The sequence below is a fragment of the Octopus bimaculoides genome, chromosome 1 (assembly GCF_046866305.1).
Source record: "Octopus bimaculoides isolate indiv1 chromosome 1, ASM4686630v1, whole genome shotgun sequence".
Lineage (NCBI taxonomy): Eukaryota > Metazoa > Mollusca > Cephalopoda > Octopoda > Octopodidae > Octopus > Octopus bimaculoides.
In genome coordinates, this window is record NC_142928.1 from 161,451,722 (window position 1) to 161,470,423 (window position 18,702).

At 36.8% G+C, this 18,702-nt stretch overlaps 1 long non-coding RNA gene across 2 annotated transcripts in view; it reads left to right on the forward strand.

Annotated features, from left to right (window-relative positions):
• The window catches only part of LOC106884408 (uncharacterized), an 88,937-nt gene that overhangs the window by 51,530 nt on the left and 18,705 nt on the right, over window positions 1-18,702 (forward strand). The window contains exon 3 of one of the 2 annotated variants that reach the window (XR_001411239.3): window positions 9,501-10,189. The exons of the other annotated variant lie outside the window; for it this stretch is intronic. This is a non-coding gene — a long non-coding RNA (uncharacterized LOC106884408). Of the gene's footprint in view, window positions 1-9,500; window positions 10,190-18,702 lie in introns of those variants that run through there. 2 annotated transcript variants of the gene reach the window in all.

The window sequence follows — 18,702 nt, forward strand, 5'->3', positions numbered from 1 at the left end:
TTTCTTGTTTGTTTTTGACGATAGGGTATGGTTTGAGGGAGATTCGACTGCTATTTTTAGTAGGTCGTGTGAACACGTAGAGACCCAAAAGTTTTGTTTGTTTTCACGAATCAAGGAAGGTATGAGTGCCGCTAAAAATTAAGGGAAGCTACATTTGAAGACAATCAAAATACACAATTGCAAGAACATCGTTTAGAATACCAAGATCTTCTTGGTAGTGTGATAAAGGAAAATCATATTTTGTATTCTAAACGATGTTCTTGTGGTGATTTTAGATAGCATTTGTGATATTTTCCGAATTTTCAAAGCCTTGTTATTTGATTGCATAGTAATATAATGTAAAAATGAGCGAAAACGAACACCTTAATGGCCCTGGTGAACTCCACAGGAATTATTGAATTCCTTCATAGATGTTTAAATCAGTCAGTCAACACCACTTGACAACCGGTGTTGGTGTGCTTACGTTCCAGAAACTTAGCGTTTCAGCAAAAGAGAAAGACAAAGTAGCAGGCTTTAAGAAAAATAAATCCTGGAATCGATTCGTTTGACTAAAGTTCTACATGGCGGTGTCAGCATGACCGCAATTCAGTGACTGAAACAAGTTAAAGACAAAAAATAAACCGCATTTTAACGTGTATAAGGAACCCTCGTGTATAAGGAACCCCCTAATTTTGTGGGCTTAAAATCTGGGAAAAATGGTTTTGTAAGGAATTATAATGCTATCCATGTATAAGAGATTCCTATATTTTTTTAACCGAATTTTTGACAAAAAAGGGCTCCTTATACACGTTAAAATACGGTAGTTGTATAGAATAAGGATCTTTTTTAAAACAGGGGCCACATTTTTCATTAACGAAACACTTTGAAACTTGGAACACTGGTAGAATGTGTCATATAAAACATCTTTTTCTCTTAGTCTTCTTAAAAAAAAAAAGAAATCCCTAAGTTATTCCATGTTAAAGTTGTCGTATTTCTGTAATTTCAACCAATCAATGACGTCCATTCAGCTGATATACATTAAGTGCCGACTACATAAACAAACGATTCTGAAACAATTCTATCGGTGATAGGGTTAGGGTAAAACAGCAAATTTAAAAGGAAAAAAGCAAATAAAACGAAGAAAAAAAAAGAAAATGAAAAAAGCAAATTTAAAATGAAAAAAGCAAATAAAACGAAGCTATGGCTTAATCAGCCAAAGGAGTAAATATAAACAACTGAATACTTGTCAGTGATTGGTTGAAATTATCGAAATAAGACAATTTTTTACAAGAAATAAATTCGAATACAAAAATATTTTTCTGTTCTATAACACAAAATAGATAAGTATACGAAGTTTGAAAGTCTTTCGGTACCAAAAACACTACGTAAAACATTAATGAAAAATGTGGCCCCCGTTTTAAAAAAGATCCTAGAATAGTATTGTCAATGTATCCATTTTGTTATAACTAGGAATTTAATATGGGAGCTACGTAGGTGCTATTTCTAACAAGTTCAGCGTTGACCCATAAAAGGTGATATAATCTGAATGAGTATGCACAATAAGGATACATAGAACGTGTATACGCGCGCAAGTCATTGTCAAGCACAATATTGGACTAAATTCGAAGCAACGAGTTATCGATCGAGCTCAATTCTCCCATTCAACTGAAACACTCAACAGTCTTAAAAATGAAAGGACCTATTGAACAGTATAATCTCAGCTTGTTATGTGCGTGTGTATGCGCCTGTATGTGTGTGTGTGTGTGTGTGCGCGCGTGTGTGTGTGCCTCTGTGTGAGTGTGTGTGGGCATATGTTTAATATGTTGGTATATCTTTTTCAATCAAATATTACATATATAGGCGCAGGCGTGGCTGTATGATAAGAAGTTTGCTTCCAACCAGTTGGTTCTGGGTTCAGTCCCACTGCGTAGACATTGGGCAAGTGTCTTCTACTATAGCCACGGAAATTAAAGGAAGCCCATTGTATGTGTGTGTGTGTGTGTCCCACATCACCGATTGACAACCAGGTTTGGTACGTTTACGTCCTTATAACTTAGCGTTATTCTATCCGCAAGAGGCTAATAGAATAAGTACCACGATTTTAAAAAATAGTACTAGGGTCAAGTCATTCGCTTAAAATTCTTAAAGTCGGTGCCCCAGCACGGCCACAGGCAAATGACTGAAACAAGTAAAAGATAAAATACAAAATGTTTAATCTACCATAGCAGTTCATTTTCAATTACTTTCTGTTAAGTATGTCGCTATTAATCTGACTATTTTATCTATAAACTAAGTCATGTGTTTATTTCTTCTACCTGTTTCAATTCGAAATACCGAACAGACGACTTGTCGTCTGTTTTTGGTGGTTTTCCTAGCCTGTTGATTATATTGTGAGACGAGTATTATTGTTTTGTTAACACGTTGACTCATTGTACTGTCTGGTTTATTGGAAGACAATTTCATTGAATCATCGTCAGCTTTGTTTAAGAATTCATATTATCAACACTATTATTATTATTATTATTATTATTAGTAGTAGTAGTAGTAGTAGTATCGTTGTTGTTATTGCTGTTATAATACTAATACTAATAAATAATTATTATCATCATCATCATCGTCATCATCATTATTATTGATATTATTGTTGTTTTTGTTGTTGTTATTATTATTTGCCTGTCAGTGAACGGACAGTCTTTCAAATCGTAGTGCATTGTGCTTGGGATTGGTTCTTTTAAATCGGACCAACTGTTAAGTTCTATCCTACTAGTGTTAAATTATACCTACACTTCCACCCTCTGTTGCACGCCTTATACATACACGCGCTCAAGCTCTCACTCGCATACAAATACGAATACACACACACACACACACACACACACACACACACACACACACACACACACACACACACACACACACACGGACATCTTTCCGATTACAAACGAATGAGAGTATTTAATACATTTTGTAGAGTTTATTATTTATTAGCAGCTGATAATGCGCTCCTTTGCTTGGTGGACTTTCTCGTCGGGATAATTTGTGTGTGTGCGTATGTGTGTGTGTGTGTGTGTGTGTGTGTGTGTGTGTGTGTGTGCGCGTGCGTGCGTTCGTTCGTGCGTGCATGCGCGCGCGCGCGAGTGCGTATGAATGAATGAATGTAGGCATGTAGATATGTATAATTATTGTGAAATCCCAATCAATTCGATTTTCACAGTAAATTTGATTCTACTCTCAGGATAGAATCACTACAGTAAATTTTCGATTCTATTCTTAAACTTACGGATCTTGTTCAAAACGGGGGCACCAGTTTTCATTTATGTTTTATGTAGTGTTTTTGGTACCGAAAGACTTTCAAACTTCGTATACTTATCTATTTTGTGTTATAGAACAGAAAAAAATTTTTGTATTCGAATTTATTTCATGTAAAAAATTGTCTTATTTCGATAATTTCAACCAATCACTGACAAGTATTCAGCTGTTTACACTTACTCCTTTGGCAGTTTAAGCGGTGTAAAGCGTATTTAATCTCCATTACTTCTGACATTTTGCAGAGAGGCAACACACGTGTGTTCGTTTTCCCTAACCCTAACCCTAACCCTAACCCTAATTGACTTGCTCCTTCCCTCAAAAACCAGGCCTTGTGCCTATAATAGAAAGGTTTATTAGCTACTGCCAATATGCTTCAGCCATTTTTTGACAAGGAAATAATAATTTTATCACCGCCAGAATCGTTTGAGAATCGTTTGTTTACGTAGTCAGCACTTAATGTATTCGGCTGAATGGACGTCAGTCATTGGTTGAAATTACAGAAATACGACAACTTTAACATGAAATAACTTGCGATGTACGTTTTTTTGTTAAGAAGACTTAGAGAAAAAGATGTTTTATATGACACATTCTACCAGTGTCCCAAGTTTCAAAGTGTTTCGTTAAGAAAATACTGGTGCCCCCGTTTTGAACAAGATCCAAACTTACTTTAAACTAATGACCTTATTTTAACTACACACACACATATGTATGTATTTATGTATGTGTGTATCTCTTTCTCTCTCTCTTTCTCACTCTCTCTCTCTCTCACTCTCACTCTCTCTCTCTCTCCCTCTCTCCCTCTCTCTCTCTATAAACAATATATGAGTATATGCATATATATGTACATGTATGTACATACCTTCATCTACATGTACATATAGATGCATAACTGGGTACATGACGTGGCAAAAGAACATGGACAAAATGATAAACAAGGTACAACAAACAAGCAAGCCACATAGAAACATCTCCTTCATCAGCTGCCACCATTAAAACACCGGCGTTTCGAAGAATTAAGGCAGTACGCATCGTTGAAATGGTTTTTCCCACGAACACAAATTAAATTATTTTCGTGGAGGGTAGTGGCGGACGGAAAACAAGACAGGAAAACGAAACGGTGAATAAACAAACAAGCAAAAAGACTGTACAGCCAGACGTGGAGTGTGTATGTATTGAACGCTGTGAAGCACGAACAGGAGGGGCAAAGAAGTACGTACGAGCTAATATATATATATATATATATATATATATATAGTACCATTTCGCCATGTTAGATAGCTAGTGACTAAAACTTTTCTGTTTTCTCTCCCTTTTTATTTCTGTGTTCCTTTCTGTCGAAGAGCGTAGAATCGAAACGTAAAAGACTTTCTCACTTCCCGAGCGTTAAACTAATACATCTGTTTGGTGTTTACACACCCGTCTTCGTCTTTTGTTTTTTGGGTTTATATATATATATATGGAAAAATAGTCAAGGTAGAAAATGCTCAAATGATATTATAAAAAACATTTTAGTACCGGTTTCGGTCATTGAGACTTTTTCAACTCTAAGTATGGAAAACAATTAAATTTTGGAAAAATTAAATAAAAAGTTTTTTAAAAGAATATTTGCATAGTATTCAAATACAAGGGGCATTTTCCTTGTTTCTGCTTGTCTCTGTCTCTCCTGTTTACTTTTGTGGGTTCGAGGTCGTTCTGAATTCTTGGTAGAGAAGAAGAAGGAAAGAATGCAGGAGTGGTATGATAGTAGTAGGATGTTAAATGGTCAAGTGCCCTGAAAGTGACTTGTGGATGGTAGTAGTCATTGAATTCTTGAGATATCTCTTTTGAATGTATTGTTTATAAAATGTGCGTAGGTGTTATTCTAAACAGCAATAGTAGTAACGTTAGGAAGAAGACGAAGAAGAAGAAGGAGAAAGAGAAGAAGAAGAAGAAGAAGAAGAAGAAGAAGAAGAAGAAGAAGAAGAAGAAGAAGAAGAAGAATGCGGGATGGTATGATAGTAGTAGGATGTTAAATGGTCAAGTGACGTAAAAGTGGCTCGCAGTGATTGGATCTGTTTTTAATGAATTCTTGGGTATCTCTTTTGAATGTATCATTTTTAATATTTGCGTGTATGTTATTCTAAGATCTTGGCGGATATGTCATTTGTTGTAGATGCGTTCAAAAGGGGTCTGTATTTTGTGATGAAGAAAGACTCTTTACTAATTCGTTGGCTACAGGTTGTATCGTCCTTGAAATGATAGAGGGGGGAAATTCTGAAGCTTGGATTTTTGTTATTGGCGCAAATGTCGATATGTTGGCTGAATGTTATTTTTCTTTTTTTCGGAATTTTGATGTGGGATTTGTGCAGAGCCTTCCTTTGACGTAGACTGTTTTTTGTTTGGCGTATGTATTGTTCTTGACACCCAGGGCAGGTTAGTGCATATTTCAGGTTCTCCGAAGCACATGTGAAGCTGCTTTTCACTGTGAAACGTTGTCCCTGTTTGAAGGAGAACTCTGATCTCTCAATTAAATTGACGCATATCCCACAGTTGGGTCTTCCGCATTTTTTTACTGACGGCTTCTGTGTTGTTTGTTGAGCGTATTCGGGCTTGTGTTAGGCTACGTGCTGGATACGTGCTCTCTCAAAAGTGTCGTTCCCTTCCTTAACCTGCTTCCTCCATCCGTGGCGATGACAGGCATTGTTCTCCCAGTCAGTGTCCTGCATATCACAGGCCTTTAATGAGGACTTGACACAGTCCTTAAAGCGCAGCCTTGGTTTCTGCCGGAGTCTCCTTCCATTCACAAGTTCTCCATAGAGCATCTGTTTAGGAATCCTGCTATCCTTCATCAGACAATTGAAAATAGATGTTTAAAAAAAAAATTCTCTTGTGAGTGGATTTGGTAGACAGAAACTGAAAAAGCGCGTCGTGTGTGTATATATATATATATATATATATATATATATATATATATATATATATAGTGTATGTATGTATATGTATATATTATGCGTGTGTCTTTCCGTCTGTGTTTGTCCCCCACTATCACTTGACAACCGAAATTAGTGTGTTTACGTCCCCGTAAATTAGCGGTTCGACAAAATAAACCGATTGAATAAGTACCTGGCTTTCAAAGAATAAGCCCTGGGGTCGATTTCTTCAACTAAAAATCCCTTAAAGGCGGTGATCCAGCATGGCGGTGGTCAAATGACTGAAACGAGTAAAAGAATAAAAGAATAAGAGGACAATAAAGCAAGAACATAGTAAATCTGAAGTGAAGAACGAATATATAGTGTGTGTGTTTATTTGACAAAAAAAGATGGCTGTCCCGATTACACATCAAGAATCTTTCAAAACAAATACATACACGTAACAATAACAATATTTATGATTTATACTATTTAGAAATTAGAAACATTATACGTATATATTGATCTGTGTATGTCTGCATTATATGTATATATATTGATCTATGTATGTATCTTCGTGTTTCCACGTAATCTCGCATACACCCATGCCTTAATGAATATCTATTTATAGAACTATATAGAACAACTAGTGATAAACTTTGCTCAAGCAGACTTATGATCAAAGATATTCCAGCCTTGACCATTCCGTCTTTTTAGGTTTAGTTTTCTAGGAGTACATTACTCAATATATAAATCTCTGAGCGAGGTATAAACATTAACTGCACGACATCGTGAAGTATATTTTCGACCTAAATGTGGCTAACCGGTAAGGATTTATGTTACTGTAGCTTGTAGCTCCAGGAAGACATCTCCTCCAGCTGGCTATTGACACACTTTCTGTACCATATCAGTATTTGCAAAGGGAAGTCATCTTTCCCATCTCCAGCCTGACGTGATACACATGGACCCGATTTTCTGGGCATTGACCCGTCATCAGCGTGTGACGTGACTGTTATTTCTAACTGGTTGAGTGACTACTTGAGGACTCCTCCGTTAGCTGGTAATATACTAACGAATGATAAATCTATGTATGTCAAGGGATGCGTGAAATGGAATACTATATGTCCATACATGTCTTCGCTAACGGCATTAATCAAATGAAATTACTCTTTAATCAGGAACCACTACTGGTTGTGAGCTCGATTCACCACAACATATATACAAGGAAATACCAAATAGGTCGCGTGTTCGATTCTCGGTGGAGCGTTGTGTCCTTGAGCAAGAAACATTATTTTACGTTGCTCCAGTTCACTCAGCTGCCAAAAATGAGTAGTACCTGGATTTCAAAGGGCTAGCCTAGTTACATTCTGTGTCACGCTGAATCTCCCTGAGAAACGCGTGTCTGTGGAGTGCTCAGCTACTTGCACGTTAATTTCACGAGTTGGCTGTTCCGTTGATCGGATCAACTGGAACTCTCGTCGTCGTAAGCGACGGAATATACCGGAATATACAGTACATTAAAGTAAATTGTCTGAGGTATTCACCAGAGAGTGACTAGCTTTGTTGGTTTCAAAGAATGTTGTAGGTGGGAGTGGAGGTAATGAAATATCCAGGTTCCATCCTAAAACATTAGTAGACATAGTGGTGTTTTCGCTTTGCACCTACAGGGCTTCGGGTTCAGTCCCACCGTGTGGTACCTTCAGCAAACGTCTTCTACTATAGCCCCAGGTTAACCAATACTTTGTGAGTGAATTTGGTACATGGAAATTGTGTAGCAACCCATTGTATATGTGTGTGTGTGTGTGTGTGTATGAGTGTGCATATGTCTTTGTGTTTGTGCACCGTTTTCCACCGCTCGACAACCGGTGTCAGTTCGTTTGAGTGCTAATAACTTAGCGGTTTCGGAAAAGAGATTTAAAAACCAGAGTTGAAAGACGTAAGAACAGGAGACGATTTTTTTTTTCGACTAAACCCTTCAAGATGGTACCCCAGTTTGGCCGCAGTCCACTAACTGAAACAAGTAGAAAAAGAAATAAAAAGAATTGCATTCTGATTTCACTAAGAATTGAACCTCTGATATTAACCCGATTGCCGGGAGCTTACCTCGCCCTACACAGAAATACACTTGAAAATATTTTTTTCTGAATTTGCTTTTATTTTCACTTTTTTATTGTATGGTAAAACAATGAAATCAGAGACAAAAACAACTACTTAAAGCATAGAGAAAATAGAAGAGAAAGTGTATTATTTATAATCATGTGCAGCCTGGTTAGTCGGCTGGAACAGGAAGAAATGTTAGCAATGCTGTAGATGCTATCGCAAACAACATCAAGGACTCATATCACAGACTGCTTCAAATATAGTTCCCAATAGATCTCTCGAGTCTCGTGTCGATAGTATGGCGACAGGAGGCAAGTGGAGATATTAGTTAGGCATCAGTCTGTCTCTCTTTTGTTATTCTACAGTCTAGCGATTGATTTAAACATAATGCGTATCACTTCGCTGTTTGAATCTCAAAGTTATACGGCTGTTGGCAGCAGAAACGACCAAAATTTAGTATGTAGTTATTATGGTGGTTTGTATCTTAAAGATAACATTTTGATCAGAATGCATTTGATATAATCTGTGTACAATGAATTTCACATATATATGTATACATACATATGTGTGCGTGCGCGTGTGTATGTGCGCGCGCGCGTGTGTGTGTGTGTGTGTGTGTGTATTTATGCACACACTCACACCCACACATATGTACGCACATAGGAATAGGCATATAGAAATATGTATACATGCATATGCTCATGCACACACACACACACACACATATATATGTACTACTACATGTGTATACGCGGGTGATTCATATATGCTAGAATCACTGCAGGCGCTATTCGGTGCATGTGTGTGTGTGTGTGTGTGTGTGTGTGTGTGTGTGTGCGTGCGTGCGTGCGTGTGTGTGTGTGTGTGCAAGCGTGCGTGCGCATGTGTCATTGTACGCAAACCGGCAAGCACATATATGCATTAATCTTTTTTCTGTTTTTAGACATATCTGTATGAATGTCCGTGTGGGAATAAGAAATATATCTACCCATGGTTAGCAAATTTGCTTTTGTATGTATGATTTGTATTATTTCGTTATGTTTATTGTTCCTTATATACATGTACAGCGGGATAAATGTAAAATAATTGCTGTTTCATTATCAGCTCTTTATAAATATTTTCAAACAGAGTATAAAAATGGAAAAGAGAAACACATCACCGACTTGTATCAATTTATTCATTAAACCACAACATACTTTATTTTGTTATTTTCTTTTGTTGCAGATATTTGGGCGATAAACCGAGCAGGAAATCAGTTCACCGTTTATTTATATTTTTAGTTGTGGAATCTACTTTAATAACTATGATTTGCCAACCATAAATACATACAAATAATGTGTTTAGAGCTGTAAATAGAAAGCTCGCGCGCGGTTGGGTGCGCATGTCTACGTTTGAATGTGTCTATGTATGTGTGTGTGTGCGTGCGTGTGTGTGAGTGTATATTTGTGTATATATACATATATATTTGTGTATATGAGTTTGTATGTGTGTATGTATATACACACACACACACACACATATATATTTTTTTATATATATAGGCGCAGGCGTGGTAAGAAGCTTGCTTACCAACCACATGGTTCCGGGTTCAGTCCCATTGTGTGGCACCTACTATAGCCTCGGACCGACCAAGGCCTTGTGAGTGGATTTGGCTAACGGAAACTGAAAGAAGTTTGTCGTATATATGTATGTACGTATGTATTTAAGTGTCTGTGTGTCCCTGTGTCTGTGTTTCCCCGCCCCCCATCGTCACTTGACAACCGGTGTTGGTGTGTTTACGTCTCCGTAACTTAACGGTTCATAAAGAGAAACCGATAGGATAAGTACAAGGTTTAAAAAAGTCCTGGGGTCGATTTGTTCGACTAAAATCCTTCAAGGCGGTGCTCCAAAATGGCCGCAGTCAAATGACTGAAATAAGTAAAAGAATGAAAGAATATATATATATATATATATATATATATATATATATATATATATATATATATATATATATATATATATATATATATATATATATATATATATATAATTCTTTTATTCTTTCACTTGTTTCAGTCATTTGACTGTAGTCATGCTGGAGCACCGCCTTTAGTTGAACAAATCGACTCCAAGACTTATTCTTTATAAGTCTGGTACTTGTTCTATCGGTCTATTTTGCCGAACTGCCAGGTTACGGGGACGTAAACGCACAAACATCGGTTGTCAAGCGATGGTGGAGGGACAAACACAGATACATACACACACACACACACACACACACACACACACACACACACACACACACATATATATATATATATATATACATATATATAAATCCTCTTAGAGGGTAAGAAGACAAAGTCCATGCTGTTGTCACTTCAGCTTAGAAGTTTCTAAGACATCAGGAAAAAAAGAGGATTTAAGTAAGATTATACAAATGTGTACAACTGACTAACAAAATTCTATTTATTTATTTATGCAGCTGAGGATAGCCCCGCATTTAAATTGATGCAATGATTGCAATGTTCAATTAAATAAAATCGCTTGAAACGGCCGTACTGCATCACCTCTGGATATCCTGTTGCTTATTTTGATTTTATTCACCTTATCTTGAAGTTGTACGGATAATACCGCACTAATTTTTGGTGCTTCAACTAAAGTACCTAATTCATCTGAATCTTTTATATATATATATATATATATATATATATATGACGAGCTCTTTCAGCTTCCGTCTACTAAATCCACTCACAAGGCTATGGTCGGCTCGAGGCTACAGTAGAAGACACTTGCTCAAGGTACCACGCAGTGGGACTGAACCCGGAACCATATGGTTCGTAAGCAAGCTTCTTACCACATAGCCTCGCCTGCACCTTCGGGAAAAATACTCATGTATGGTCCTTTTTTATATATATTTTTATTCTTTTACTTGTTTCATATATATACATACATATATATATATATATATATATATATATATATATATATATATATATATATATATATATATTATTTGTTTTTACTCATTTATTATTTGTTTTCACACACCTGTACGTATATATGCATACACTCATTTATTATTTGTTTATATATATATATATATATATATATATATATATATATATATATATATATATATATATATATATATATATATATATATATATATATATATATATATGATTAATCGTTGACCAAACACCATTCAATTTTTTTCCTCCGTGTTTTTCTCCTTGTTTTCACCGTATTCTTTCTGTTAAAGAGCGTAGCTCGAAACGTTAAAGACTTTCTGTATTCCCGAGCGTCAAACTAATACATCTTTTGTTGTTTACACCATCTGTCCTCGTCTGTTGTTGTTTTTTTTCGTACATTCTCCCATATATACACACATACGTGCATACACACTATTGGAGCATCGACCAGAATCTGTTACGGTATTTGTTTTTCCTCTGGTTCTCAATTCTGTGGGTTCAAATCCCACCGAGGTCATATTTGATCTCCTTCTTTCGGTATTAATACGCTATCACTGCTGTTGAAACTCCCCTCCCCCTCTCTCCCTCCGCTCTCCCTCCGCTCTCCCTCTGCTCTCCCTCCGCTCTCCACCTCATTCAGGACTACCTTAAGATCAAGGAAGGAAGTGTGCCTGTATTGCGCGCGACACTGTACGCACCTAAAACCAAGACGAAAGAATGATACATGCTGATGAAAAGTCATTCTTTGTGATTGATGGCAAACATACACTAACACACACACACACACACACACACACACACATGCACGCACGAACGCACATACACGCACTCGCGGATCTATTCCATCTCAATCAGATTTTTTAATTAATTTTTTTAAATAAACAGTTTGAAACTTCGAATACTCGTATAATTTCTCACATAGAACACGGTTTACTCTGAACGTTTTTGACAAAATTTCGTAGTTTAGAAGTTATTTCGTGTTAAAGTTGTCATATTTGGGTAATTTCAACCAATCAACGACGTGTATTCGGTTGAAGAAAGCTATTGCTGTTTACGATAATAATCGAAGAGGAACAGCTTCAGGGTCATCTCTACTAAATGTCACCACTCTGTTCGAAGAATCAACACCAAGAAGGAAGAAATATTATTTATATATATTTATTCGTTTGCCCGACATCTGTGTTTCATTCACACATAAAGACCTATAGAGCAACAAGTCCGCAACTAGCTTTTTGTTGTTGACGTATATGTAGTTTCAAAATGCTTTATCTTACAACTATGAGATGTATTGTTATTGTCATGATTTTATCTTATTATAATCAACAGCAAACACATTTCGTCAATATAAAATTTTTTATTAGATAAAAAATAACACTATCAAAACATGAAGATATAACAAAACAAATAGCGGCATATGCACCGGAAAATATGATAATTGTAGTGGCAGTGACAAGTTCGCTCGCTGGTTGCTAGTTGATAGTGTAGAAAGGAGGGAAAGGGTAAGGAATGCACGGTGCTGACTAGAAAGGAAGAAAGGATAAAGGTGTCATCATCTTCCCTCGACATACGAATAGAACAGAGAGGTGACATTTAGTAGAGATGACCCGGAAGTTGTTCCTCTTCGATTACTATTGCAAACAGCAGTAGCTTTCTTCAATTAATACGCGTCGTTGATTGGTTGAAATTACCCAAATACGACAAGTTTAACAGGAAATAACTTCCAAGATATGAAATTTTAGCAAAAATGTTCAGAGTAAACCATGTTCTACGTGAGAAATTCTACGAGTATTCGAAGTTTCAAACAGTTTAGTTAAAAAAAAATTAATTAAAAAATCTGTGATTCAGATGGAGTAGATCCAAAAACACATATATATCTACACACACACACACACACACACACACACACACACACACACACACACACACACACACACACACTTAGCATACCAAAAGAAAAGAAGAGGACCATACATGACTATGTTTCCCGAAGACTTAATAAAGACAGTAGTATCGACATGAAGTGCAGCCGCTATTATACTCGTGACCGCTACATCACAACACACTTCGAAAGCTATGCATTTGCAATCCAAGAATAGGAGATTGCTTTGAAGTATCTAATAAACAAAAGAGACGGTAAAGCGGAAAGGCACTTGGAGTCCCATGATGTAACCGAAAATGTCGATTATGTCACATTTCCATGGAAAATATTCACACGTGATCAGAAGCTGCCTAAAAATGTTATGAATTTATTACCTCCCAATGCAACTTGAGTTGTTGCTAAAACAATATACAATGCCATCCAAATAAAAGACTACCCTGGAATAAATATAGAGAATCTACCTGTTATTGAATACACACATAGTACAAGATATATTGACGGAACATTCCCATTATAACTTTGACCAAGTACAAACATAACAGGCCGAATGAAATTGTTTGGAACAGACAACAAAAAAAGTATGTACCGTCATAGAAGTCAGCTGTCCTGGTGATATGAATATCTCTTCGAAAATCAAGGAGAAAGAGAATAACAACGGACAATTACTTTGAAACCTTCAGCTTTTGTAGCAGCTTATAAATTCACGTTTATACTAATAAATAATTGCTGACTTGATTTTGTGAGTAAACGCCCTAAGTGAGAATGTGGAAAAGCTAGGGTTTTCAAAATGAACAAGTCAACTAGCTAACAAGTACATTGCAAATACACGCTGTAAGCGGATTGTAAGCAGAACATAAAATTATGTAAGGCTTTTCTGAAATTCAAAACGTGACATTGCTTTACTAGATTCCATTGGTGAAGCTTTGTATCTTTATTAGAAACCAGCTCTCTTCCTCACAGGAATACTTCAAATAATTAAAAACAGAAGGAAACTCGTGAAGGCTGCAACTCAATTTTAAACAAAATCCTCCCTCGATTATTTTCTTAAACATGAACAGCACAGAACACAGATTTGTTTTTTCAGCGACTTACACTCTTTAGCGACTTACACTCTTTAGCGACTTACACTTTTCAGCGACTTACACTCTTTAGACTGTGACAATAATGGACGCCTCCTGTTGCAGGTGTTCAGATACTTAACACCACCGACGTTGGTACATGCTTTCAATCCATCATGAGGATCGTTAAAGCATCGGACAAATAATCCTTTCGACAAATAATCCTTTCGACAAATAATCCTTTCGACAAATAATCCTTTCGACAAATAATCCTTTCGACAAATAATCCTTGTCTCTTTAAATTTTATATTTCAATTTTTCTGCGACCAACTTTGCATTTTATCTTTTCAGGATCGATAAAATAAGGTACCAGTCAACTACTGGAGTCAACCCGTCCTCCACAAAATTTCAGGCCTTTCGTCTATACTGAGGTCAAATTTTGGTACAAGGCTAGCAATTTTGGAGGAAGGGGCTAGTCGATTACATCAACCTCAGTGCTCAACTGGTACTTATTTAATCGACCCAGAAAGGATGAAAGGCAAAGTCGACCGTGACGGAATTTGAACTTAGAATGTGAAGAAGGATGAAATGCTGCTAAACATTTTGTCCGGCGTGCTAACGATTCTACCAGCTCGCCGTTTTACCTTTCGTCAATATTAGAAGTAATATTTATGAGGGCAGAGGATTGGCAAAATCGATACAGCGTTGTAAAATCTGCAGTATTTGTACCGCGTTCTGAGCTCAAATCCCATCGTGGTCAACTACGTCTTTCATCTGTCCAGGTTTACTCTTTTACTTGTTTCAGTCATTTAACTGCGACCACGCTGGAGCACCGCCTTTAGTCGAGAAAATCGACCCCAGGACTTATTCCTTGTAAGCCTAGTGCTTATTTTATAGGTCTCTTTTGCCGAGCCGCTAAGTTACGGGAACGTAAACACACCAGCATCGGTTGTCAAGCGATGTTGGGGGGACAAACACAGACACACAAACATATACACATACATACATACATACATATATATATATATATATATATATATATATATATACACACACACACACACACACACACACACATATATATATATATATATATATATATATATATATATATATATATATATACGACGGGCTTCTTTCAGTTTCCGTCTACCAAATCCACTCACAAGGCTTTGGTCAGCCTGAGGCAAAGTAGAAGACACTTGCCCAAGGTGTCACACAGTGGGACTGAACCCGGAACCATGTGGTTGGTAAGCAAGGCATTTACCACACAGCTACTCCTGCGACTATCAGTCAAGTACTGGAGTTGGTATTATCGACTAACCTCCTTCCCCTCAAAACTTCTTGTCTAATGCCTAAATCAGAAACAATTGTTGCTATTGTGAGTGAAGATCACATTTAATTACACGCTACACACAATATTGGTTTCTTACATAAGCAGAGATCAGTAAATTTATTGAAGGCGGTGTATGTTTGTGGCGATATTAGTGATGCCGGTGGTGTTAACGAAAATCCGAAAGGCAAGGATGATTGCGATGATGTTGATCTTGCTAGTTGAATTGGAGTACACTATTTTGTATCTTTAGACACCAGTATCTCAGTATTGGTTATTCTATTGATCCCCAGATAGATTAATTTTGGCATATGGTTCTTCTAGAGTTACAGAGCGAGAGAGTCTCTTTGAATTTGCCTGGCATCCTAGAAATAGCAAGCAATCTACCTCAGTCTAAAATCTTCTATCTTAAAACAAAGACATTATTTACATTTGACGGATATTTGTCCTAATCTTGTTTGTTGTTAACACAACGTTTCGGCTGATATACCCTCCAGCCTTCATCAGGTGTCTTGGGGAAATTTCGAACCTGGGTTCTTATTCCTAAAGTACTTTTCGATGTTGTTGTTATTACTATTATTATTATTATTATTATTATTATTATTATTATTATTATTATTATTATTATTATTATTATTATTATTATTCAGGTTACTGCCCTGAGGTTAGTAGCCCGCGCTCTTAACCACTAAGCCATATGCCTGTGGGCAATTATGGAGTGAATTTTAGGGCTTATAAATCTAAAATTGTCCTATACTTCCTTAATACCGGTTCCCATATGCTATTCATATCTGCACTCGGTCTACTTAGGAGATTGTTGTGTCCTAGCATATGTGCTGCTTCTTTTAGTTTTCATATTTTCCGGTGGTGTTCTCTGTCTATTATTTTAAACACAACAATCTCCTAAGCAGACCGAGTGCAGATGTGAACAGCATATGGAAACCGGTGGTAAGGAAGGATAGGAAAAAATTAGATTTATAAGCCCCTAAAATTCACTCCATAATTGCGCACGGGCATATGGCGTAGTTGTTAAGAGCGCGGGCTACTAACCCCAAGATTCCGAGTTCGATTCTAGGCCGTGACCTGAATAATTATAATAATATTGAAAAATACCTTTGGAATGCGAACGCAGGTTCGAAATTTCCCCCAAGACACCTGATGAAGGCTGGCGGGTATATCACCCGAAACATTTTATTAACAAACAAGATGAGGACAAATATCCGTCAAATGTTAATAATGAACATAATTCCTCATCTCTTAAATATAGAACTGTAAAACAAAGACAGCTCGTACGATATAATAATCTTTTTTACTTGTTGAGTCTGCAGAGAAGAGGACTTCCTATAACTTTTGCTGGCCATCCGAGACCAATAACCTTGATGCCATTAATGCTCCGTATAAGCTGTTGCAGATCAATATCTGCGGGAGAGACAAAAGCAATTCAGAGACGTCAGTGAACTCTGAAACACCAATGTTTTGGCAGGATTGTGTCTCTTCAGTTAGAGACACCACTTCGAATTTTGAATCTAAACAAGAACAATCGTTCTTATTTAAAGTATCCAACACTTTTGCGCTACTGATTTGAAATTTAATTAATTTAGGATAATTATGTAAACCTGGACAATATTTTGAAAAATAGTATGGTTTCTCAGAAAATTTTAAAAAACGTAAGAGTAAAATTTTTAAAGATGATATATATACGTGCGTGTGCTTAGCAGACAAGCATATTCTTGTTTAGAACAATCGTTCTAATAACCTAATCCGAAGTGATGTCTTTGACTGAAGAGGCACAATCATGCCGAAACATGCAATTGCTTGTCATAAAATATATTATAATGCAGTGTAGTTTCACTTAAAATTGTTCTCTTAACTGGGGTCTGATGCAATAGTAGACTTGCTGAAGTGAAAAAAAATAAAAACAAAAAACGTATATATGTTATCAGTTCATTCTACAAAGATATTACGGCAATATCTACCCCCAACAAAAAATCTATTAAGTTGAACTTACCCTCGTCATCATCATCGTCGTCACCATGAAGCCAATTGAGCCGTAAAAAAAGACAGTAATGTACTCGAGTTTAATAATAAATGATTTATATTTGAAACCAACCAAAAAGTCTCTGCTACTAGAAATAATTGCAAAACCTCTCTCAAAATTACAATGTTAGAAAGAAAAAAAAAGGAAAAAAAAAAGAAAAATATTTACTGAAGGGGCACTGTTTGGCATTATCCCTAAAAGTAAAACAGCATAGTTGTGATTAGAATGCGTTCTTGATCAAGATTAACCAGACACAAAACAGCAACAATAATAATAATAATAATAACGAATAACGATAACTACGACGACGACAACAACTGCAGCGTTGGCGTAGACAAAAACAACAACAAATTACAGTATTTAGCCACGGCCTTCTACACTCCTTTGCTTATTCCAACAAGCGGGTAAGTACCTCTGCCGGTGAACCGTTATATAGAAAAAAAAAATGCCTGTAAAGCAGACATAATAACTGCTACAGCAACAGTATGTTCTGAATTGAAAACCAGCCAACTTCGACTTCGACTTTCATCCCTCTGGAGACTCTAAAAGAAACTATGTTAGTTGTTATTGTTAGTGTTATTTAGCCGCAGGTCAACGCTAATCGATCGAGTAGACGTACGATCAAAAGCGTTTTTAGCGTTTCTTGACTCTGTTACTCTTTTCGGTCGTTGGACTGCGAACACGCTGGAGCATCGCCTTGTTGGGCTAGTCAAAGGAATCGACTCCAGCACTTATTTTAAGTCAGGTATTTATTCTGTTAGTCTCTTTTGCCAAACCCCTAAATTATAGAGACGTAAACTAACCAAAAACGGGTTGTCAAGCTGTGGAAAGACAAATAAACACACGCACATAAACATTCATAGATGCACATACACATATACGTGTGTGTATATATGCGTGTGTGTGTGTGTGCGTGCGCGCGTGCATACTAAGGGCTTCTGCACAGTTTCCGCCTATCAAACAAGACATTCTTCGGCCGGCGCTACTGCAACGGACACTTCCCCAAGGTGCCACGCTTTGAGACTGAACTTGTAACCTCGTGGTTGCGAAGCGAATTTCTTAATACTGTCATGCCTTCGCCTATGACCATATTTTTAACATCCAGGCATGATGTATCGAGCACCACTTAATCCAAAGTGCCCATACTGTATTTTTTTTTTTTTT